The 24,958-nt window shown below is 47.5% G+C and overlaps 1 pseudogene; it reads right to left on the bottom strand.

Annotated features, from left to right (window-relative positions):
* The window catches only part of LOC139237768 (adhesion G protein-coupled receptor E3-like), a 53,377-nt pseudogene extending 33,401 nt beyond the window's left edge, over window positions 1-19,976 (bottom strand).
* Between the last annotated feature and the right edge of the window lie 4,982 nt (window positions 19,977-24,958).

The raw sequence follows: 24,958 nt of genomic DNA on the forward strand, positions 1-24,958 counted from the left end.
GCGCTCCTCTAATTCTGCCCTCTTGAGCATCCCTGATTATAATCACTCAACCATCGGTGGCCGTGTCTTCTGTTGCCTGGGTCCCAAGCTCTGGAACTCCCTGCCTAAGCCTCTCGCCTCTCTTTCCTCCTTTAAGAGGCTCCTTAAAACTAACCTCTGTGACCAAACTTTTGGTTATTTGCAATAATATTACCTTATGTGCCTCGGTGCCAATTATTTTATCTTATAACACCCTTCTGAAGCACCTTGGGACGTTTTATTATGTTAAAGGCGCTATATAAATGCAAGTTCTTGTTGTGCTAGGCAACTGCAAGCCAACAAAACACAAAGAATGCATTCATTAGACAAGAGGCAGAAGCAACGAATCAGAACAAAAGCCCAGACACATTTACACACGTCCCAAGACAAAGCAGCCCATTTGATCGGCAGCCCATCCAGCACCTTCAACATTCACTCCCTCCACCACCGGCGCACCGTGGCTGCAGTGTGTACCATCTACAGGATGCACTGCAGCAACTCGCCAAGGCTTCTTTGGCAGCACCTCCCAAACCCACCACCTAGAAGCACAAGGATAGCAGGTGCGTGGGAACACAAACCCCTCCATTTTACCCTCCAAGTCACGCACCACCTCGATTTGGACATATATCGCCGTTCCTTCGTCAACGCTGGGTCAAAATCCTGGAACTTCCCAACAGCGGTTCAAGAAGAAGGCCCAACACCACCTTCTCAAGACCACCTAGAAACGGGCAATAAACGCTGGTGTGGCTAGCGATGCCCACGCCCCAAGAGTGAATTAAATAAAACATACCGACACACGCAGAAAAAACACACACATACTCCCATCCATGAACAGACACACCACACAGGCAAATGACACACAAGCAAACAGACGTCACATGTACACGCACATGGGCAGATACATAAATACACACACAGCCACACACACACACACACACACACACGGACGCAGACACACATAGATGCACACACAGGCACATCCTCATACATGCACACAAACAACTTGCCTTTATATAGGGCCTTTAACAAAATAAAACATCCCACGATGCTTCACAGGTGTGTTATCAGGCAAAAAGAAAGTTACACCGAGCCAAAGATGGAGACATTAGGAGAGATAACCAAAAGCTTGATCAAAGAGGTAGTGTTTTAAAGGAGAGAAGAGGCGGAAAGGTTTAGGGAGGCAATTCCAGAGCTGAGCGACGAGGCAGCTGAAAGCACGGACGCCAATGGTGGGGCGAAGGAGGTGAGGGTTACACCAAAGAAAGGTGTTGGTGCACATGGATCCAGAAACATGTACGCTCAAACATACGTGTACATGGACACACACAGGCACACCACGTGTATACACAGACACAGACAAATATGCTTAGACATGCACACACAATCTTGGGCGTTGCTGACTGTGGAGAGGTCCCTTACCCGGTTTTCGGTCCTGTTGATTCCCACGATGAACAGCAGCTCTGCCAGGAAGAGACTCGCACACAGCTGCGTGTGGGTGGTATTTATGGCATTTTTTAAATTGGAGCAGAAGGCAAACGTCACAAAGGTGATTCCAAGACACACCAACGATACGGGAATCCCAATGAATGTAATTACAGTCAAAGCAAGGGGATCGTCCTATAGAAAGAAAGAACTTGCTTTTATATAGGGCCTTTCAGGACATCCTAAAATGTTCCTCAGCTAATGAGGTACTGCTGAAGTAGTCACTGTTGTAACATAGGAAACGCGGCAGCCAATTTGTGCACTGCAAGCTCCCACAGACAGCACTGTGATAAATGATCAGATAATCTGTTTTTGGTGGTGTTCTTCAACTAGTTGCAGAGTGTAGGATAGGGTACAATCAGATAACAGCCTGGCACAGGTAAAGAGCATTGTGAGGGAACTACAGTGAGTGCAGAGAGACTGACTGATTGTGTTAAATATACAGAGCAGGCTACTTGAACAAGAGTAGACGTGAAAACCGAATTAAAAACAACAGGCGTAAGTGTAACTAACTGCAGTACTTGCTAAAAGTAATTATAGATAAGTAGAATGCTTAGCTTAGGTGGAACGTATATCACTGGACTAAGATAGAGTCGGAGTCAATGTGCTGTCATGGACACACAGACCCAGGCCTGAAGGACAAGTGTTGAAAAGTACTCAGCAAAGTAATGTAAGGGAAACATAATACAGAGGGTTGGAGAGAAGGGAATTGGACAGAACCAAACTAGGTCAGTGTTGAACAAAGGAATAGCACATGGGGTTCAGGGTTACACCATATCCTGTGACCAAAGTAGGTGTGGTATCGTAACGGTATGATTGTGGAATGCAACATACCCTCGGTGAGACTCAAGACTGAGAACCGCCTGGGGAGTGGTAAGCTCAAACTACCCCAATGGATATCCTACAGGTGAGTATACAGACACACTGCTTGCATGTACTACTCAGTGTACTGTCTTTAACTAATAAACATCTGTCAGCTGTATCACTACCTCATGGACTCTCAAATTTGTTAATTAAATAAAGGATCAGAAGCAGGGACACAGGAGCAAGAGCATTAGTCCTAATCCAATATAAAATCCAATACATAGGATCTTTTATGTCCACCTGAGATGGCATATAGAGCCTTGCTATAAAGCTTCATATAAATACAGCACCTCCATCAGTGCAGCAGTCCCTCAGTGCTGCACTGAAGTGTCAGTCTAGATGATGTGCTCAATTCTCTAGAGTGGGGCTTGAAGCCACGACCTACCACCTTACAGGCTGCAGTTCTACCACCGATCCAAGCCTTGTCACTGCTTTGACTTCCTTTATGTGGAAACCTATATGTGCGTTCTTTATAAACTGGTTTGCAATTTTGTTCATCTTTATTATTAGTTCTTGGGGCATGGGCAATGTTGTCATGGCTGCATTTATTGACCATCCCTAATAGTCCTGATAAGGTACTGGGGGCTCTTCTCCTTGGAGCTGTGGTGATGATGCTCCCACAGGGGTGTAAGGTGGGAAACTCCAGGATATTGACCCAGCGACAATGGAAGATCAATGATAAATGTCCAAGCCGGGATGCTTTGACTTGGAGGGCACCTTGGAGCTGGTGGTTTGCCGCGACATTGCTGCTCTTGTCTTCTTGGTGGGAAGGTCACGGGGTGGGAGATGCTGCAGTACATATTGTAGACAGTACATAGCCAGCCACAGTGTGCCAACGGTGTAGGGGTTGGACATTGGCACTGATCAAGTGAACCACTCTGTCCTGGATGGTGTCGAGCTTTCTTGAGTGTTGTTTCAGCTGCACACATTCAAGTGTGCGCGAAATACCAGAATAATATCGGGCTAAAAGGGTGTGATTGTAAAGACAGATTGTATAGACTAGGCGTGTATTCCCTCGAGTATAGAAGATTAAGGGGTCGTCTAATTGAGGTGTTGGAGAGGATTCAAAGAGTTGATAGGGTAGGTAGAGAGAAACTATTTCTTCTGGTGAGGTAGTCCAGAACAAGGGGACATAACCTTAACATTAGAGCCAGGCTGTTCAGGGGTGATGTCAGGAAACATTTCTTCAGACAAAGGAATCTGAAATTCGCTCCCTGAAAAAGTTGTTGAGGCTGGGGATCAATTGTAAATTTCAAAAAGATTGATAGAGTTATGTTAGGCAAGGGTATTATGGGTTACAGAACCAAGGCGGGTAAACAGAGTTAAGATACAGATCAGCCACGATCTAATTGAATGGCGGAACAAGCTCGAGGGGCAGAATGGCCTCCTCCTGTTCCTATGTTCGGAAGTGAACCATCACATTTCTGACTTGAGCCTTGTAGATGGTGGAGTAAGTATGGTCACTGATATTGTTCAATGCTTGTGAGTGGCACATATTTACATGATATGCAAGTCCATCGCTTACCCTTTACTGCTGCGTCACCTGGAGACATTCTAGGCCTCACTCTCTGTCTAATCCTTAACTGGATCTCCCACATCTTCTCCATCACTAAATCGGTCTTCGAGAAGCTTTAATCCTCCTATCATGCTCATCACTTGTCCTTAAATTCACTAAAAATCCCGTCCCCATTTAAGGCTTGAATACTGTTCCCATATCACAGAATGACATCGAATGCACAGCACAGAAACAAGACATTCGGCCCAACTGGTCTGTGCCGGTGCATAAACTTCCTCTAACACCTCTTCATCTAAACTTATCAGCATAACCTTCTATTCCTTTCTCCCTCAGATTCCCCAAAAGTGGATCGATGGTATTTGCCTCAATTACTCCAGCAGTAGTGAGTTCCACATTCTCACCACTCTCTGGGTTTCTCCTGAATTCCCTATTGGATTCATTTGCGATGTTCTTATATTTATGGCCTCTAGCTTTGGTCTCCACCACAAGTGGAAACATCTTCTCTACATCTACCCTGTTAAACCTCTTCAAAATTTTAAAGACCTCTATTAGGTCACCCCTCAGCCTTCTCGTTTCTAGAGAAATGAGCTCCAGCCAGTTTGGCCTTTCTGATAGGTGCATCTTCTCAGTTTTGTGGAGGATTTTCCAGCACATCGCCCACTCTAAGTCATCATTTTCAAGAACTCACAAACTATGGAACTCCCTACCTCCTTCAGTCTTCAGCTCCATCCTATAACCTACAGGCTTGTACAATCCAATCTTAGTGTCATCCATCGCTATTTATTGATTCATCCCCTCTTCTCTCCCACTATTTCCAGCCCTGATACTGTCCTGCACTGTGGGCCTTGGTCCATCACCCAGATGCATCTAAATCCCACAATCCAGGAACTTTCATTGTAGCACAACATCGGACAGTTGTCCCTCACCCTCACTACACCATTCAGGGGCTACATGAGCCATCAATGCTGCTGTGTTTCGTTGCCATGAATTTAGTACTAACCGTGAAGAATATTGGTGAATAAACATTTGTACCTGGCGTTTGAAAGGAGTCATCAGCAGAGCGAGGCTGGAGAGGTGATTACATCGGCACTGGGTCTCCGTTCCGTTGGAAGCTCCCACAGTGCACCCGCTGGGAGACTAGTAACTTTTCCCAGCTGCATAATTCCAGTGGACGCAGTGCATTGTCCAATCACGAATAGCTTCCTGTGGAGAACAGGGATTACATTTTACCATCCGCAGTTACCGAGCCAGCTGTAACCGGGCAAGTAGATGGTATGTGTACCGCTCAGTGGGGAAAGGCATCAGCCCAGTGTGGTACTGAGCCACACAGAAGGCAACGCCTCAGGCTCTACTTCGGGTCCGTGTTGAATTAGCCCATCTCAGCCCAGGCAGGAGTTGGTGGACTACAACCAGCCTCAGTGTGAACAATGGGTAGGAGCAGGTCAAAGGTCAGCGGCAATGCTCTCCACCAGCCAATAACCTGCTGACACTGTCTACCTTCACACAGCAGGAACAGATGATGGAGTGAAGGAATGGGAGGCTGTACCCAAGTAAGAGTCAGGATCTTCAAAGAGGAGGGGATAAAACTGAGGGAGGGGGACAATTTTCACAAACTCTAATGAAAATAAATAAATAATTCCCATTTATTTATTTATGTACTCTGCATCATGAATGAGTTGTTTTGTCTCACAGCCGACCCACTGGTCTGGTCCATATGTCACGTACTGTTATGTGACGTAACAATAAAATTGGCAGGTTAACAGACTCATTCTCAGCCCAGTGATCTTTCCGCTGTTTCACTAAATTGGCTCACTGGACAGAAATACCTGGTTAGTCTTTAAACCCAGAGCTGCTGTTTCACTGCATGAATTTCATGGAGAAACAAGGATGGTATCCGTGATCCAATCTGTGACAGACTGTACACAAACTAGCACAACGCGTTACAAACCTCTGTGTGCTTGAAAGTGAAGTTCACTGTCGGGTCGAGTCCATGCTTGTCCCTGTTAGTTATCGTGGCTGAAACTACATTTGAGATCAGTCGAAATGGCTTTGGTTTCCCACCGGCGGTGCTGAGATTGAAAACACTTCCATTCAGGATGGAATCCATGTTCTTGTTGGCGATCAAAGCCACAGCAGCAACATCTGCCCCGGGAGGGAGAGTCAAACGTTACTAACGCCGGAGTGAAATCCACAGGGGAGGCGATGGCCAAAACATACACGTAACTCCTGCTGTGGAACCGGACCAGGTCACGGCCGGCTTCCCGGAAAAGATTGCGGCCAAATCCAGTGGGATTTGTAGACATTCGCGAGACATAGAAACAGAGGATTGGAGAGCAGCCGATTGCGGCAGTGCAATAAAGACAGTAACGAATAGCAAGATCCCAGATTGGGGAGGCCGTTTGGTTTAGTTCCTCCACCGAGACAGATGACCTATTTTCCTTTCCATCAGGTCATCTGCAAACAACAACTTGTATTTATATAGCGCCTTTAACATAGTGAAACGTCCCAAGGCGCTTCACAGGAGTGTTATAAGACAAAAATTTGACACCGAGCCGCATAAGTAGAAATTAGCACAGGTGAGCAAAAGCTTGGTCAAAGAAGGAGGTTTTAAGGATTGCCTTGAAGGAGGAAAGAGAGGCAGAGAGGCAGAGAGGTTTAGGGAGGGAGTTCCAGAGCTTTAGGCAACAAAAGGCACTGCCAACAATAGTTGTGCGATTAAAATCAGGAGTGCTCAGGAGGGCAGAACTAGAGAAGCTCAGATATCTCGGGGTGGGGGCGCGGTTGTGGGGCTGGACGAGATTACAGAGATAGGGAGGGGCGAGGCCATGGAGGGATTTGAAATTAAGGATGAGAATTTTGAAATTGAAGCGTTGCTTTAACAGGAGCCAATGTAGGTCAGCGAGCACAGGGGGGTGATGGGCGAGTGGGACTCGGTGCGAATTAGGACACAGGCAGCCAAGTTTTGGATGTCCTTCAATTTATGTAGGGTAGAGTGTGGGAGGCCAGCCAGGAATGCATTGGAATCGCCAAGTCTAGGGGTAACAAAGGCATGGATGGGGACTCCAGCAGCGGATGAGCTAAGGCAAGGGCGGAGTTGGGTGATGTTATGGAAGTGGAAATAGGCGGTCTTAGTTATGCTATGGATGTGTGGTCGAAAGCTCATTTCAGGGTCAAATATGCCACCAATGTTGCGAACAGTCTGGTTCAGCCTCAGTCAGGAGTTGGGAGAGGGATGGAGTCAGTGTCTAGGGAATGGAGTTTGTGGTGGGGACCGAAAACAATGGCTTTGGTCTTCCCAATATTCAATTGGAGAAAATTTCTGCTCATCCAGTGCTACATGTCGGACAAGCAGTGTGACCATTTAGAGACCATGGAGGGGCCGAGAGGAGTGGCAGTGAGGTAGAGCTGGGTGTCGTCAGCGTACATGTGGAAACTGACGCTGTGTTTCCGGATGATATCGCCAAGGGACAACATGGAGATGAGAAATAGGAGGGGGCCAAGGATAGATCCTTGGGGACACCAAAGGTAATGATGGAAGGGACAGGAAGAGAAGCCGTTGCAGGTGATTCTCTGGCTACGATTGGACAGATAGGAATGGAACCAGGGGAGTGCAGTTCCACCCAGCTGGACGACGGTGGAGAGGCATTCGGGAAAGATAGCGTGGTCAACCATGTCAAAGGCTGCGGACAAGTCACGAAGGAGGAGCAGGGATAACTTGCCTTTGTCTCAGTCACAAAGGATGTCATTTGATGAGAGTCATTTCGGTACTGTAGCAGGCGCGGAAACCGGATTGGAGGGATTCAAACATCGAATTGCGGGAAAGATGGGCATGTTTTCGGGAGGCGACTGACACTGTCTCTTTAATCAGACTACACCTCCCAGGAGATCATTCTGGCTGTAGAAGTTCCTCCAGATGTCTGTCCTCAACTTTCCTTTCACCAGTTTTATCCGACGCCCCCTTATTCTAGTATCCAGTTAAACCCTGAAGCAGCCATTTAATACCTTGTGTAGCTCTTGAAGAGCCTCAATCAGACTCTTCCTTTCAAGCCCCGATTTACCATCTATTCTGGTAACTCAATCCTTTGACACGAGGAATCAGCCTCGTGGATCTTCTCTGATGTGGGAATTGAACCCACGACTTTCTGACTCCGAGGCGAGAGAGAGTGCTAGCCACTGAACCATGACTGATACTCTAATATTAACGAGGTGACCACACAATCTGACCAGAGTGCACCTCCAAGCCAATCAGCAGATATAAAGCCCACTGTAACTACTTCTGTCGAGGCAGAAGATTCAACCTTAAATGCCATTTTTATTCCAATGTTGGTTTTCCTTATTCCCCCCTCCACCCCCCTACCTCACTATGTGGGAAGAGAGACAGGTAACTTGTCCCTGGGCCTCTGCCATTTCTGCTCTGCAACAGCTGCTGGAAGATGCAAGAAAGAGGTGGGAGGTAACTCACCCTCAGATTCTGTGCCCTCTCTGGGCTGGACTCCGACTGGTTCCCAAAGGCCCATGGCGGACCTCACAACCCTCCATGTGGGGAACGACGGTTACAGGCCTGTGAGCAACCCCCCCCTCTATCGCCCCACCCTTTGGAACTCGAACGCCGCTTCCCACCGCAGGCCCAGGGCTGCACGCCCCGACACGCGTGCGTTTCGCTTCACTTCATTGAGAAAAATGTGTCAACCTGCAGAGGTGTTTGCTGAGCGCAACTGAAGGAACGGAGAGATCACCGGTAGATTTACCCGTTGCGGTTCCTCCGTTGACTGTACGGCGATAAATATCCATCACGGTGCCCTTCGCCTGTAAACTTACTCTGTCGTGGGCCGAACTGTTCTCCCCTCGATAAACTCTAGCTTCCAGATCTAGGAGTGAAAGAAAGCAAACTCTGTAACGTGTGGTGCAGGAGTGAGATTTGCTCACATTCTGCCGTCATATTGTTTCGGCCCAATCTGTCAGTTCAACAGATGCAAACAGCACCGGGATAAAAGGACGATTCTGTTCATGTAATGTATTTGCTTCATGGGTTCTTTGCTTAACAATTCATCGCAACACATTGCTATTAAGAACTAGTTGGTTTATTAGCAAAGGTTTTGCAATCACACTACACATTACCAGTTCATCCACCAGGTTCACAACCACCTACCTGCCTCATCGTGGATCCCCCGAACCCAACTGGCTGGGGTTTTATTGAGTCTTGTGAACATCACGTGACTGGCTAAGCCACTCACAACTCAACAGCTCTACAAACCTGTGAGCATACTCACCAGTGCATACATTACAGTTCATAAGATAGTTGGCAAAGTGGAGATGAGGAGAAATGTTTATTTTACGCAGCGAGTTGTTATGATCTGCCTGAAAGGGCGTTGGAAGCAGATTCAATAGTAACTTTCAAAGGGCAACTGGATAAATAGTTGAAAGGGAAAAATTTGCAGGGCTATGGGGAGCGAGTGGAGGAATGGGACTAATTGAATAGCTCTTGCAAAGAGCTGGCACAGGCACGATGGGCCAAATGGCCTCCTTCTGTGCTGTATTATTTTATGATTCAATGAAAAGCAACACAATGGACTGGGTGGCTCATTGGGTCAGACACTGGCCTCTCATTTCTGAAGCCTGGGTTCAATGAGGGAATTATATTTTCCTCTTTTTGCTGACTGGTGGTGTCTGAGGTAAAAAGGATTTCGACAATCTGCTAGTGGGGATACAAGCCCAGTCTATGCAACCTGTCCACATAATTTAACCCTTTTAGCCCCGGGGTCATTCTGGTGAATCTGCTCTGCATCCGCTCTGAGGCCAATATATCCTTGCTGAGGTGGGGGACCCAGACCTGAACTCGCTGCTCCTGATGCCCCACTGACCTCGGGATGTCTGATGATCACACCGGGTGCCTGAAATTGAAGAATTTCCAAACCCCAGCATCACCAACTCAGACATTGATGAGTTCAGAACTCCAAAGCATCAAATTCAGTGCAACACGCCATCTAAACCTCGTGATTCTACTTCATCATTGCTCTTTGTCAGCTCTTAGATACTTTCTTCACCAATTCTCTCCTGAAAACAGTTGGGCCGGTTTCCAATGGCTCCATTCCCCCAGTGAGGCAGAGAGAGGCCAAAGTCCACCCAAGCCTGAAGATTCTGACCCCGCTCCGAATGGTGCGAAATAGGAATAACCATCTTTATAGTCGCGGTGGGCCGCAGGCATTTGAGCGATGATTGCCCCGATCCCCCCTGGGAAGATGGAGTGAGCCACGGTGCTCCACCATAAGTCCTCCCAAAACCCAGCCGAGGTGGGAGAAAACAGGGGTAAAGAAACCATTTCGCTCTGGGAAGGAGTCATTTGGTGGGACAAGAAATTCTTAATCCCTTCTGGGATCAATTATCTGAAGAGCTTTTGGGGCCTTTCACAAGGTCTCAACGGGACTCGTGGCAGTTCCCAGCCACTCGGCAGATGGCCCAACCTTTCAATTTGGGATGGGGTCAGAGCTTTTAGGAGCTTGAGCTCACTTAGGTCCTCATACCATCGAAAACGGCTCTCTGTAAACTACGGGATGGATATTGGAGATTCAAACAAACTTAACCTAGATGGTGGAACTGGATTCGGTTCCGATCAAGAATCCTTCTGGTGCTAGAGTTCTAGACACTGCTCACTCTCTGGTACCTTGCTGAAGTGGTCATTATTCGTGTGTGAGCCTTGACAAAAAGTGTCAGCAGTCTATGGAGGGGGAAACCAGATTGGGTTTCTGCTGGAAAGGCCTGTGTTTGGATCTCTGGTGAGGACGGGAATGGGCTCGACTGTAACTCCCTAATCCTCCGTTCCCACCATTGGCCGAGGTACAGTGCCCTTGGGGCAATCCACCTGAGCCCAGCTCACTCAGGACAGACCGGGCAAGAAACCTGGTCTTTATGGCCCAGCTTTTCACTGGTTCAATTCAGCGAGGCCCCAGGAGTGCCAACGTTTCTGTTACATAAGACCCAAAGGTCTTGCGTTTGAAATGTTTCGGATTCAGAATCACAAGTATCTTGACAAAAATGATCTAATTATATCCCAGGGATTATAGAATCACTGAATATTTTAGGACAGATTCTACATTCTGGGTATTACGTAGAAGGTCAGTACATGTTATTCCTCTTAAGAACATTAGAAATAGAAGCAGGAGTCGGCCATTTAGCCCCTCGTGCCTGCTCCACAATTCAATAAGATCATGGCCGATCTGATCTTCGCCTCAACTCTACTTCCCTGCCCGCTCCCCATAACCCTTGACTCCCTTATCGTTCAAAAATTTGTCTATCTCCATCTTAAAAATATTCAATGACCCAGCTTCCACAGCACTCTGGGGTAGAGAATTCCAAAGATTCACGGCCCTCAGAGAAGAAATTCCTCCTCATAGAAACATCGAACATAGGTGCAGGAATAGGCCATTCGGCCCTTCGAGCCTGCACCACCATTCAATAAGATCATGGCTGATCATTCACCTCAGTACCCCTTTCCTGCTTTCTCTTCATACCCCTTGATCCCTTTAGCTGTAAGGGTCATATCCAACTCCTTCTTGAATATATCTAACGAACTGGCATCAACAACTCTCTAGGGAAGAGAATTCCACAGGTTAACAACTCTCTGAGTGAAGAAGTTTCTCCTCATCTCGGTCCTAAATGGCTTACCCCTTATCCTTAGACTGTGACCCCTGGTTCTGGACTTCCCCAACATTGGGAACATTCTTCCTGCATCTAACCTGTCCAGTCCCGTCAGAATTTTATATGTTTCTATGAGATTCCCTCTCATTCTTCTAAACTCCAGTGAATACAGGCCCAGTCGATCCAGTCTCTCCTCATATGTCAGTCCTGCCATCCCGGGAATCAATCTGGTGAACCTCCTCATTTCCATTTTAAATGGGCGGCCCCTTATTCTGAAACTATGCCCCCAGGTTCTAGATTCCCCCATGAGGGGAAATATCCTCTCTGCATCTACCCTCAAGCCCTCTAATAATTTTATATGTTTCGATAAGTTCCCCTCTCATTCTTCTAAACTCCAAGGTGTATAGGTCCAACCTGCTCAACCTTTCTTCATAAGACAATCGGCTCATCCCAGGAATCAACCTCATGAACCTTCTCTGAACTGCCTCCAATGCAAGCATATCCCTCCTTAAATAGGATTCAAACTGTACGCAGTACTCCAGGTGTGGTCTCACCAACACCCTGTACAGTTGTAGCAGGACTTCCCTACTTTTATACTCCACCCCCCTTGCAATAAAGGCCAATATTGCATTTGCCTTCCTAATTACTTTGCTGTGGGAAGCCAAATACTCATTGGGGTTTAGAACAATGAGGTAATCATATTGAAACCTATAAGATTCTGACACAATGCACACACAGCTGCCTCAAGAAAATCCATTGTGTAAAATATCTTATTTTGAACTCACCGATATTTTCAGTTGAATTCCTTATCAGTTTGTCACCCGGTGAGTGCAGAACGGCAACAATGGCCAACTTTTCCATGGACTGCAGGAAGATGGACACTGACAGGAGCCGTTCTTTCCTTTCCATGCCGTCCCACAGGAAGTCATTCCTGAGAAGATCATTGGTGGTTGAAATGATTTGCTGTGGAGGACAAAGCATTTCACTTCCATCCCAGTGAAGACGGATAACGGATAACACAGATCGTCACAGTTCCTTTGGTAGCTCCACACACGGACCCAGTGGACAGCAGCCGTGGCTCAGTGGGCAGCACTCTCGCCTCTGAGTCAGAAGGTTGAGGGCTCAAGCCCCACTCCAGAGACTTGAGCACAAAATCTAGGCTGATGTTCCTTGAGCTTTTTCCAATGGAGTGGAGAGGTTTGAGGGGGTGACCACATAGAGGACTTCAAGGTTATGATAGGGTAAATAGTGATAGGTGGTTTCTGATTGGCTCGATTCTTGCCTGGGCCCATAGGGTGATATTGGGCATGAGCCTCGTGCCACCATACCCAACATCACAACCGATGCCCCCACTCTCGCCCCCTCCTGGGAGGAGGGCAGCACTGAAACAAAACCAGTCAATTTCCAATGAGCAATGATCATTTCATTGATGGGCTGGACAATGTCCTGTGTGTCCATCGGTCACAGAAAGCTTGGAGCCAATCACTGGGCACCCCGTGACCTCAGTCCAAGGTCACTCGGGTCTACACTCGGGATTTCCAACGATCGGCAAGATCCCAGTGCGAGGACACAAACTGGTGAGTCTCGGAAAGGTGGTTAAAAACAATCTATCGATTGTGATGTTCTCTGGTGCCGACTGTTGCTGAAACAGAGTCCATTTGCACTTTATAAAGGGAATTAGTAAATGCTTGAGGAGGAGGAAGGATATTAAAGACCTTGGGGAGCGGGCAGGACATAAGCTTCATAAGAACATAAGAATTAGGAGCAGGAATAGGCCACACGGCCCCTCGATCCCACTCCGCCATTCAATAAGATCATGGCTGATCTCTCACCTCAATTCCAGACAAGGTTGCTCCTATGGAGAAAAACAGCAGGCCAGGATTGATGGGCCGAATGGCTGTGGCTGTGCTGGAATATTCTCCGATGCTTCGAGGTGCATTTGCCCACTGAGCCATGGAGGTGCTTCTTCGTCTTTCCCTGCCTGTCGCTCCTCTGTCGTTTGCCAGCGATCCCCAGCGACCCGCCCCTGAGCTGAACAATTCCGAGCTCTTAAACTCCCCCAGAGCCCAACCCTCGATATTACCCCTTGCGTTTCAATGGAGAATTTGTCACTACTAACCTGCAAAGGGAGAGCTACATTCTGATTCTGCCACATTTGATTGATCAGGCTATTGGTTGATTTAATCAGTGAGCAAAATGCGTGGAACATCGACCGAGGAGACTGTGAGAAGAAGAGAAATAAGGCGTCAAAATCTTCAGAGCAAGAGAGTTGACTTCAGTTCACTTGGAAACACCCATCTCACAGAATCTTCAGACGCCAGTACCTGGATACATAGATTGTGCATGTACTCATAGATCACACATATACCACACATCTATACATAGTGTTACGCAGATCCCACACATGTACACACAGGTCACACGTATACCACACATGTACACACAGATCACATGTATACCACACATGTACACACAGTGTTATGCAGATCACACACATGTACACACAGGTCACATGTATATCACACATGTACACACAGTGTTACGCAGATTCCACATGCACAAACACAAATACAGAGATCATACAGGTGCATTGATTACATAAACACACACAGATACAAGGAAAACAACTTGCCATTATTTATATAGCGCCTTTAATGCAGCAAATCATCCCAAGGTGCTTCACAGGAGCGTTATGAAACAAAATTTGAGACCTAGTCATGTAAAGTGACAGATGACCCAAAGCTTGGTCATAGAGGTAGGTTTTAAGGAATGCCTTAAAGGAGGAGAGAGAGGCAGAGAGGCAGAGAGGTTTAGGGAGGAATTTCCAGAGCTTGGGGCCCAGGCAGCTGAAGGCACGGCCACCAATGGTGGAGGAAAGGCAATCGGGGATGCGCAGAGATCTCGGAGGATTGGAGGTCTGGAGAAAGTTAAAGAGATAGGGAGGGGTGAGGCCATGGAGGGATTTGAACACAAGGAATGAGAATTTTAAAACTGAGGCGTTGCAGGATAGGGAGCCAATGTAGGTCAGCGAGCACAGGGGTGATGGGTGGATGGGACTTGGTGCGAGATAGGATAGAGGCTTCATAGTTTTGGCAGAGCTCGAGGGTACAGAGGACGGTACATGGGAGGCTGGTCAGGAGAGCAGTGAAGTAGTCAAGTCTGCAAGTAACTAACGCATGGATGAGGGTTTCAGCAGCCGATGGGCTGAGACAGGGGGATGTCAAGGAGGGCGAGGTACGCGACCTTGGTAATGGAGTTGATATGGGGTTCGAAGCTCAGATCAGGGTCACATAGGATGCCAAGGTTGTGACCAGTCTGGTTCAGCCAGACGGATACATAAATTACACATGTGTACACACAGATACCGAGGTCACCCATCTTCACACATGTACATCTGAAGCATAATTTGTTTGTAAATCTTGTACCTGCGCCTGATGACTACCTGTTAGTAGCACCTTGTTACGCCAAGGATCTTCTCGATAAGTTTAGTTAACTATCTCTGGTTTTTATGGAAACTTATATCAAGTGATATTTCTTTTCATTTCTCTTTCCCCATATTTTACCGGAGAGGGAAAATAATAATCCCTCTTCAAATGTAGTGGCTCAGTGAGAAGGGCAGAGGGGCACTGGTGTGAACCACCATGTCTGTATAAAAAGGCACAAACTGGTTGCCACCTGAGCTATTTTAGTACATTTGTTTTCTACATAATTGTACAAGACTTGCGATACCCACACCCACTCACACACACAACTGGCTCTTTAAAAATGTCCGATTGCCTACTCGGAGCTGCACTGCACTGCGCATGCGTTGTCCATTGCAGCGACATCAAGAACGTAAGTTTTTTTTCTCCACGCGTGTGCAGAAGGCCCGGCTGTGTTTTTCGGTGCAGACAGCAGGCTCCACCCTCCCGAGGCGACTGCCCACACTGTGCGGCTCCGAATTGCAGTATAAAGATCGGGGAAAGTTCGTACAATTATTTCTGGCGCATTTCTGGACCTAAAAACCTGGCGTAACTCTGGCAATACGCCAGAAAACGGGATTGGGCAAAATTGAGCCCTATGTGCTTCGTGACTGTTTAAATTGAAAGCTCTCGGTCGCTGACTCCACATGAGGTGATATTTCTCTTTTCACCCTGTCAAAACCATTCATCATTTTAAAAGCCCCTATTGTATCTGCTCTTAGCCTGCTCTGTGCAGGTGGGAAAAGTCCCGGTATCTCAGTCTTTGCCTCATCGCCATCGCTTCGAATCATGGTAAATACCTGCCCCGCCTCGGGGGAATTGTTCAAGCTGCATTGCTCCATGTCGACCTTGATCAAATCTGTGAAGACAGGAAAACATTTAAGATGTAACTAAAATGCTCGAAAAGCAAATGAGATTTCTGTCCCAATGTCTACATGGGAAGTGTGAGATTTATCGCAACATGGAGTCATATCCCAGCCTGGGTGCAACGTCTCAGCACACCTCAGTGTCAGCCGTGGCTCAGTGGGTAGCACAGTCACCTCCGAGTCAGAAGGTTGTGGGTTCAAGACCCACTCCAGGAACTTGAGCTTAAAAATCTACGCTGATATTCTAGTCAGAACACTGCACTGTCGGAGGTGCTGCCTTTCAGATGAGTCGTTAAACCAGGCCCTGTCTGCTCTCTTAGGTGGATGTAAAACATCCCAGGTCACTATTTCAAAGCAAAGCAGGGATGTTATCCCTTGTGTCCTGGCGAATATCCTCAATCCACAAAGCAAAAAGAGATGATCTGGTCATTATCACATTGCTGTTTGTGGGAGCTTGCTGTGCACAAATTGGCTGCTGTGTTTCCTACATTACAACAGTGTCTACACTGCAAATAATTGCTTCATTGGCTGTAAAGGGATTTGCAATGTCCGGTGGTGATGAAAGTCGCTATATAAATGCAAGTCTTTCTTTATGGAGCCCGGAGGAACACTCCTGCTCCCTGCGGACAAGGAAAGCCAGAGGAGGGAAAGCACCTTGAGATGGCCTCTTGTGCACCCGGATCGTCTCTCTTTGTCTTCACCTGGCGGCAAAGGTACGATGGCTTCCCGGCTCGGGCCGCGATGCGATCAGAGCCAATGTGCGGGTTTAAAGATGAACCTCGTAATAGAGAGTGCCACCTAGTGCACTACTGTGGTAATGCAACTGCTATGCAAAGACAATAAAGGTCACTTGATGTGTTGGAGCCACCTTGTCGAGTGTGTTTGTTTGTGATGTTGTAAAGAATATATCACAGACCCCGTTGCCTTTAGGTTGCTCTGTAGGTCCTGTGAGATGTTGGCCGCTAACTCGATCGCCCGGTTTCTGCCAGGTCGGGTTACACTCGCCCTTTGATTGGCTGTCTGAATATGATATATTCTTTACATCATCACAAACACACTCATCATCATCATAGGCAGTCCCTCGAAATCGAGGAAGACTTGCTTCCACTCTAAAAGTGAGTTCTCAGCTGGCTGAACAGTCTCTGTCACAGATGGGACAGACAGTGGTTGAGGGAAGGAGTGGATGGGACTGGTTTACCGCACGCTCCTTCCGCTGCCTGTGTTTGGTTTCTGCACGTTCTCGGCGACGAAACTCGAGGATGCTCAGCGCCCTCCCGGATGCTCTTCCTCTCCTTCACTTAGGGTCGTCTTTGGCCAGGGTCCCCCAGGTGTTGGTGGGGATGTCGCACTTCATCAAGGAGGCTTTGAGGGTGTCCTTGAAACGTTTCCTCTGCCCATCTGGGGCTCGCTTGCCGTGTAGGAGTTCTGAGTAGAGTGCTTGGTTTTGAAGTCTCGTGTCGAGCATGCAGACGATTGGCCTGCCTAGCGGAGTTGGTCGAGTGTGGTCAGTGCTTCGATGCTGGAGATGTTGGCCTGAGCGAGAACACTGATGTTGGTGCGTCTATCCTCCCAGGGGATTTGCAGGATCCTGCGGAGGCAGCGCTGGTGGTACTTCTCCAGCGCTTTGAGGTGTCTACATCTCTGAGCCATATAGGAGGGCGGGTATCACTACTGCCCTGTAGACCATAAGCTTGATGCCTGATTTGAGGTCCTGGTCTTCAAACACTCTCTTCCTCAATCGACCGAAGGCTGCGCTGGCGCACTGGAGACGGTGCTGGACCTCGTCGTCGATGTCTGCCCTTGCTGACAGTAGGCTCCCGAGGTATGGAAAATTGTCCACATTGTCCGTGGATTTTGATGACCGGGGGGGGCAGTGCTGTGTGTCGGGGTCAGTTTGGTTTGTCTTATGGATGTTTAGTGTAAGGCCCATGCCTTACACATTACATTACACACAAGATGGCTTGACAGGAACTTGTCATCATGTGACTTGTCACATGACCCTTTCATTGTATTTACATCAGTCGTTACATTACCACAGTAGTCCACTAGGGAGAGCTTTATGTTACAATGAACACTTTCGAACACCGGCTACACTTGAGCCATTGCAAACTTAAAATCAACTGCTTTGTGGAAGTGGATCAGGCATCCGAATATCGTGATAGCAATAGTGGCCGGGACAGGGGCGAGAAATGTGTTCATAGTAATCAATTCATATACAGTTAAATATTTAAGCCTTAAAATCTCTGAAATATAAATAGAATTCATCTCCTTTTATTGAAATACTGGGTCAGGTTATTGGTTTTCTTACCGATCTCAGTGGGGCTGCTGGTCGTGCTCTGGGTCGGCGCTCCTTCACAAGTGAAGCTTCCCTGTGTATTTCTGCAGATGCCGTGAGGACCACAGGGGTCTACAAGACACTCGTCAATATCTAAAACCAGAAATACACATGAACACAGGTTGCCACCATCACCCTGCCAGTGTTAACAAGACAAACGAAGCCCCTTTCTGGTCTGGCAACGGCCCAGGTTTGGTGGGTCAGGTGCCCACCTCGACTGGTGGGCAGGTCGCGGGCGGAGAGCAAACCCCCACCCCCCCAGACTTTGAGTCTGTGTATTCCTGAGCTCAGCCTCGTTAGCAGAGGGTGGGAGGGCTCGAGGTGTCGATAGGGTCTCGGGCTGTGAGTCCGTCCCTTGTTGGCCCGACATCTCTGCAGGACAAGGGATGGTGGGGTTTAGAGATTGAAAAATTGAAAGTAAATTTGACTAAAAATGCCTTTTGCAATGATGGTGGTTTGACGGACACTTGCTGCCAGCTCATGTTCAGTTCGAGAGTTTTGAAGGAGAGGTTCAGTGTCCCCATTTGAGATTGTAGAGAATGCTCCCGGTCCGGCAACGACGTGATTTAAGATTCTCATCCTGGTTTTCAAATTTTTCTGTGGCCTCACCCCTCCCTCTCTCTGTAACCTCCTCTAGCCCGACAATCCTCCGCGATCTCTGCGCTCTTCCGATTCCGGCCTCTTGAGCATCCCCGATATTAATCACTTCACCATTGGCGGCCGTGCCTTCAGCTGCCAAGCTCTGGAATTCCCTCCCTAAACCTCTCCGCCTCCCTACCGGAGTCCCCCTTCCTTCCCCGGGAGATGCTTCCCAATCAACAAGGTGGGAGAACGGAAAGCCTTGGCCACAGTGTCGACATTAGCTTCAATGCTCACAACAGCCAAAATGTTCAATACTAACCCCTCCCTGACTATCTCTTCCAATTACACTAGGGTTCAGTGTTCTTACCCACACAAGGGGTTGTCGAAGACCCGCTAGTGGCCAAGGAAAATCCTTCGATACACACACAGTGGAACCAGCCATTTTTATTGCGTCACACTTCATTGGTTCCACAAGTATGGGACAGACACTTATCAACTGCAACAGACACCAAACAAACAGATACAGGTTCAACAAGATCAGAAGAGACGACAAAGAAAAAAGAATGAGGAAAGGTAATACCATCATCCTCGACTTTATTGAAAGCTCATAGAAACATAGAAACATAGAAAATAGGTGCAGGAGTAGGCCATTTGGCCCTTTGAGCCTGCACCACCATTCAATATGATTCTGACTGATCATGCAACTTCAGTACCCCATTCCTGCTTTCTCTCCATACCCCTTGGGCCTTGCCAGCGACGCCCACAGCCTACGAATGAATAAACAAAGAGAAAATTTGCAATTTGGCAGTTTTTTTATCAACAGTGACGGACAAGTTCACATCGCTTCGGTTTATGCCTTCCAATGACCTCCTATATCCTCCAACCAATGAAGTTCCATGTCAGTTTCTCCCCAGTGTGATTGGTACTTTTCCACATAGGTCAATTTGTCACAGAATCATAGAATGATACAGCACAGAAGGAGGTCATTCAGCCCATCGTGCCTGTGCTGGCTCTTTGAAAGAGTTGTCCAATTAGTCACACTCCCCCTGCTCTTTCCCCAGTAGCCCAGTCAAATGTATCCGTTGATTCATTGGGTGATTTTTTATCATCAATCTTGATGCAGGGGCTCCCTGGCAAACTATTCACTCCTTTGTGAGTTCGTAATTGTGCGCCTTACAATGAGGCACAAGTTCATCTTGGAAGGCAGTGCAAAGCATCCCATCAGTCGCCTGTGTTACACCCGCCCGATATCCAGCTCTCTTGGGAAAAATGCAGGGAGCAGCACCAGCCCTTATGCATGGCCTTCTTCGAACTTACAAAGGCCTTTGACACTGTCAACCGCGAGGGGTCTATGGAGCGTCCTCCTCTGTTTTGGATGCCCCCAAAACTTTGTCACCATCCTCCGCCTGCTCCACGACCACATGCAGGCCATGATCCTTACCAACGGATCCATTACAGGCCCAATCCACATCCGGACCGGGGTCAAGCAGGGCTGCGTCATCACCCCAACCCTCTTCTCAATCTTCCTCGCTGCCATGCTCCACCTCACAGTCAACATGCTCCCCGCTGGAGTGGAACCAAACTACAGAACCAGTGGGAACCTTTTCAACCTTCGCCGACTCTAGGCCAGGTCCAAGACCACCCTAACCTCTGTCGTCGAGTTACAGTATGTGGACGACGTCTGCATCTGCGCACATACAGGGGCCGCACTCCAGGACATAGTCAACGTATTTACTGAGGCGGACGAAAGCATGGGCCTTACACTAAACATCCGTAAGACAAAGGTCCTCCAGCAGCCTGTCCTCACCGCACAGCATTGGCCCCCCCCCGCCCCCAGTCATAAAGGTCCACGGTGAATCCCTGGACAACAAGGACCATTTCCCATACCTTGGGAGCCTATTATCAACAAGAGCAGACATTGACGATGAGATTCAACACTGCCTCCAGTGCGCCAGTGCAGCCTTCGGTCGCCTGAGGAAAAGAGTGTTTGAAGACCAGGCCCTCAAATCTACCACCAAGCTCATGGTCTACAGGGCTGTAGTGATACAGGCTCTCCTGTATGGCTCAGAGACATGTACAGTAGATACCTCAAGTCGCTGGACAAATACCACCAACGATGCCTCTGCAAGATCCTACAAATCCCTGGGAGGACAGACGCACCAACATTAATGTGCTCGACCAGGCCAACATCCCCATCATTGAAGCACTGACCACACTTGATCAACTCCGCTGGGCGGGCCACATCGTTCCGTATGCCAGACACGAGACTGCCAAAGCAAGCGCTCTACTCGGAACTCCTTCACGGCAAACGAGCCAAAGGTGGGCAGAGGAAACGTTATAGGGACACCCTCAAAGCCTCCCTGATAAAGTGCAATATCTCCAATGACACCTGGGAGTCCCTGGCCAAAAACTGCCCTAAGTGGAGGAAGTGCATCCAGGAGGGCGCTGAGCTCCCAGTCTCATTGCCGAGACCATGCAGAAATCAAGCACAGGCAGTGGAAAGAGCGTGCGACAAATCTGTCCCACCCTTTCCCTCAATGACTACCTGTCCCACCTGTGGCAGGGACTGTGGTTCTCATATTAGACTGTTCAGCCACCAAAGAACTCATTTTTAAGAGTGGAAGCAAGTCTTCCTCGATTCCGAGGGACTGCCTATGACGAAGAATTTTCAATGACTGCCAATCAACCTCTCTGGCCCAGAAAGTGAACAATTGAAAGTGCAATGTCTCATTCCTTCAGGTTGTGAATTGCTGGAGATTTTTAAAAAAATGCCAAATGTTAAATTTTACATGAATTTTGCAAGTTGCTGGAAGTGGGAGTGGAATCATGGTGGCGCCCCCTACTGGGCGGAATGAACAGGGCCAGCAACTGGGGACTCCTTGACCAATCAGATTGAAGGATCGTGAAATGAACAGCACAAGGTCTGAGAAGGAAATGGCTGAATTCAATGTCAAATCAGGTACAGAAAGGGAAAGAAAGATTGGATTAAGAGGGAGAGAAAAGAGACAGAAGGAAAAACATTTCAAAAATCATTTTTAAAGTCACCACCAACAATTAAAACACGAAAGAATGAGCCCCACATTTGTAACAGATAAGTTTCAATGCCAGAGAGTTTGAGTGCCAGTAATTATAATGTTGTTGAAAGGCTACTTAGACTGGAATGGACAAGAGTTAACTCTCTCGGTGGCGAGTTTAGTTGGTATCTGCTGCGGAAATACAGCAACATCACGCCATTCAATGGTGAGATTAAACGGGCAAAGGAAAGTCTAACTACAGTCGCTGTTCATTGCCCTGTCACAGCAAATTCCGGGCCATCGTTTTTTTCCCCTGGAATTCAGAAGGCTGAAGTACGGCCTGATGCAGATCTTCAACACCACGAAGGATTATGCTGAGGGAAATGGCGAAAGATTGTTTTCAATTGTCAGCAAGAGGCTAACATGGGGCACAAATGTAAGATAATCATCAAAAGAATTAAACGCTGGCTAGGAAATAATTCTTTGGATGGGTGCGGGGGTGATTTAGAAACAAAGACCATAAGTACTTTGACAGGAAGTAGAGAGTTGCTTGGGAACGAGTATTAAAGGCTACCGGGTGTGAGCAGGAGAGTGGGATTGGACACGGAGAATAACACCAGTGCAGCCTTGATGGGCCAAAGGTATGTTTCTGTGCTGGAATGTTCTTCCGTTATATATTAGATGCGTGCATCTTTGCATGTTAACTGAACTGGGAGTTTCACCAAACCTCTGATCAGTATAATGCAAGGGATGGATGAGTCGGATACAACTTTGTAAACTTGATTAATCTGTGATTCCAGTGTGGAGCGTCTCAGTCAGAAATGTGTAGGTTCAAGTCCCACTCCAGAGACTTGAGAAAATAAATCTAGGCTGACACTCCACCGCAGTGCTGAGGGAGTGCTGCACTGTCAGAGGTGCCGTCTTTCGGATGAGACATTAAACCAAAGTCCCGACTGCTCTCTCAGGTGTACATCAAAAATCCCGTGGCACTATTTGAAAGAAGAGCAGGGGAGTTCTCCCCGGTGTCCTGGGGCCAATATTTATCCCTCAATCAACATAACAAAAAAAGAATATCTGGTCATTATCACATTGCTGTTGTGGGAGCTTGCTGTGCTAAAATTGGCTGCAGCGTTTCCTACATGACTATACTCCAAAAAAAGTACTTCATTGGCTGTAAAAAACGTTGGGACATCCTGAGGTCATGAAAGGCGCTATAGAAATGCAAGTCATACTTTCTTTCATTATCAAATGGAAAATGGTGTCCATTAACATTAAAGGAAAGAATCCTGGGTGCCACCAACCTCTCTCCCGATGTGGTCCCGACGGACAAGCCTCATGGTGGTAGTGTGCATTTGTGAAATGACCCCTCGTCAGTATTGGCTGAGCTGCACCTTCCAGATCTAGACATTTATTTATATCCATTTACAGCAATTAAGTGTACAGCTCTGTGACTTCCTCAAAACATACGGATGTTTCCTGAAAGTGACTGAACTTCACTAATTTTCTGAAAAATACATCATCGTTCCGTTTTTAATAAGGTGGTTATGGAGGAGGCATTCCTGGAAAGTGTGAGACTGTTGAGATTGGCAAGGGAAAGTGCGTCTCACTATTGGCACAATTCCAACTTTAAACCAACGGTAAAGAATGAAGGACTTGCATTTGTATAGCGCCTTCCGCAACCACCAGACACCCCAAAGCGCTTTACAGCGAATGAGGGAGCCCCGCATTGTCGGAGTGCCGTCTTTCAGATGAGACGTTAAACCGAGGCCCCGTCTGCTCTGTCAGCTGGATGTAAAAGGTCCGATGGCACTATTTCGAAGAAGGAGAGGCGAGTTCTCCCCTGTGTCCCGGCCAATGCTTATCCCTCAACTAACATCACTAAAAACAGATTATCTGGTCATTTATTTCATTTCTGTTAGTGGGAGCTTGCTGTGCGCAAATTGGCTGCTGCATTTCCTACAGAACAGCAGCGACTACACTTCAAAAAGTACTTCAATGGCTATAAAGCATTTTGGGACACCTTGAGGTCATGACAGTTACTTTATAAATGCAAGTCTTTCTTTGAAGTGGCCCAGACACTGTCCAGTAAGTGCCGATTGTAGCCCCAGGATGTGGGCGTTACTGACGGGGGCAGCATTTATTGCCCATCCCTAATTGGAGCCCGACAGGGACCTCCGACTGATCCAAGTTTAACCTGATTTTACCAAAGACCAGAAGTCAGACTTATATAACTTTATAAAGCCTAAATTCAAAGAGATAATTGAAGAATGAAATCAGATGGATTGGAGGAGGATGATTGTCAACATTTATCGAGAAGTCAAATGGAGGACATTTAAAATAATAGTGCTGGACATGGGGGACAAATCCCTGCATCCTTTCAACACGGACAGCAAGTGTCATGTATGTAGACCATGTATACTAACTGTATAGTCACATAAGGTGTGCCACCAGAGGGCACTGTGGTGGGAGACCTGAGGGTCACCTGTACAGGTGTGCAGGGCCCAGTATAAAAGCCTGCCCACCATGCTTGTGCCTCACTCTGGAGTTACAATAAATGGGACTAAGGTCACAACAGCTCAAGTACAAAACTAGACTTTGTGGAGTCATTCATAACAGTATTAAAGACATAACTGAAAGAGGCACAAATTGTGAACCGCTTCTTTACCATGGCAGTTTGTCCAGCTCTTAAAGTTGGTTCCTGATGGGTTGATGTACCCTTTCTTACAGGTACAGTAGTAACTCCCTGGTGTGTTGTAACATTCTGTGTTTGCACCGCACAATGCTATTACAGTATTATCACCACCATCACACTCATTGTCATCTGAAATGAGGAGAAACAGGATTATGCGATTGCTTGGTTCAATTAAGTGACACAGTAGGAACTAATGAATCTTTCTCTCTGGGAGGGCGGGAGGGAGGGGATTAACGCTTCTGATCTCATATTGGTACAAGGTTGGGGCATAAGGCTGAATTTTACGCACTTTTTCCCAATTCTACCTTTGCTGGGCGCGCTAGGGGGGCCAGAAACATGCTCCTTTCATACGGTACATTCTGTTTTGGGATATTGGTGTTGTGAGCCAGCATTTATTGCCTTACGTGCCCCTTGAGAAGGTGGTGGTGAGCCGCCTTCTTGAACCGCTGCAGTCCGTGTGGTGAAGGTTCTCCCACAGTGCTGTTCGGGAGGG

The sequence above is a fragment of the Pristiophorus japonicus genome, chromosome 24, assembly GCF_044704955.1.
Source record: "Pristiophorus japonicus isolate sPriJap1 chromosome 24, sPriJap1.hap1, whole genome shotgun sequence".
NCBI classification, from domain to species: Eukaryota; Metazoa; Chordata; class Chondrichthyes; family Pristiophoridae; genus Pristiophorus; species Pristiophorus japonicus.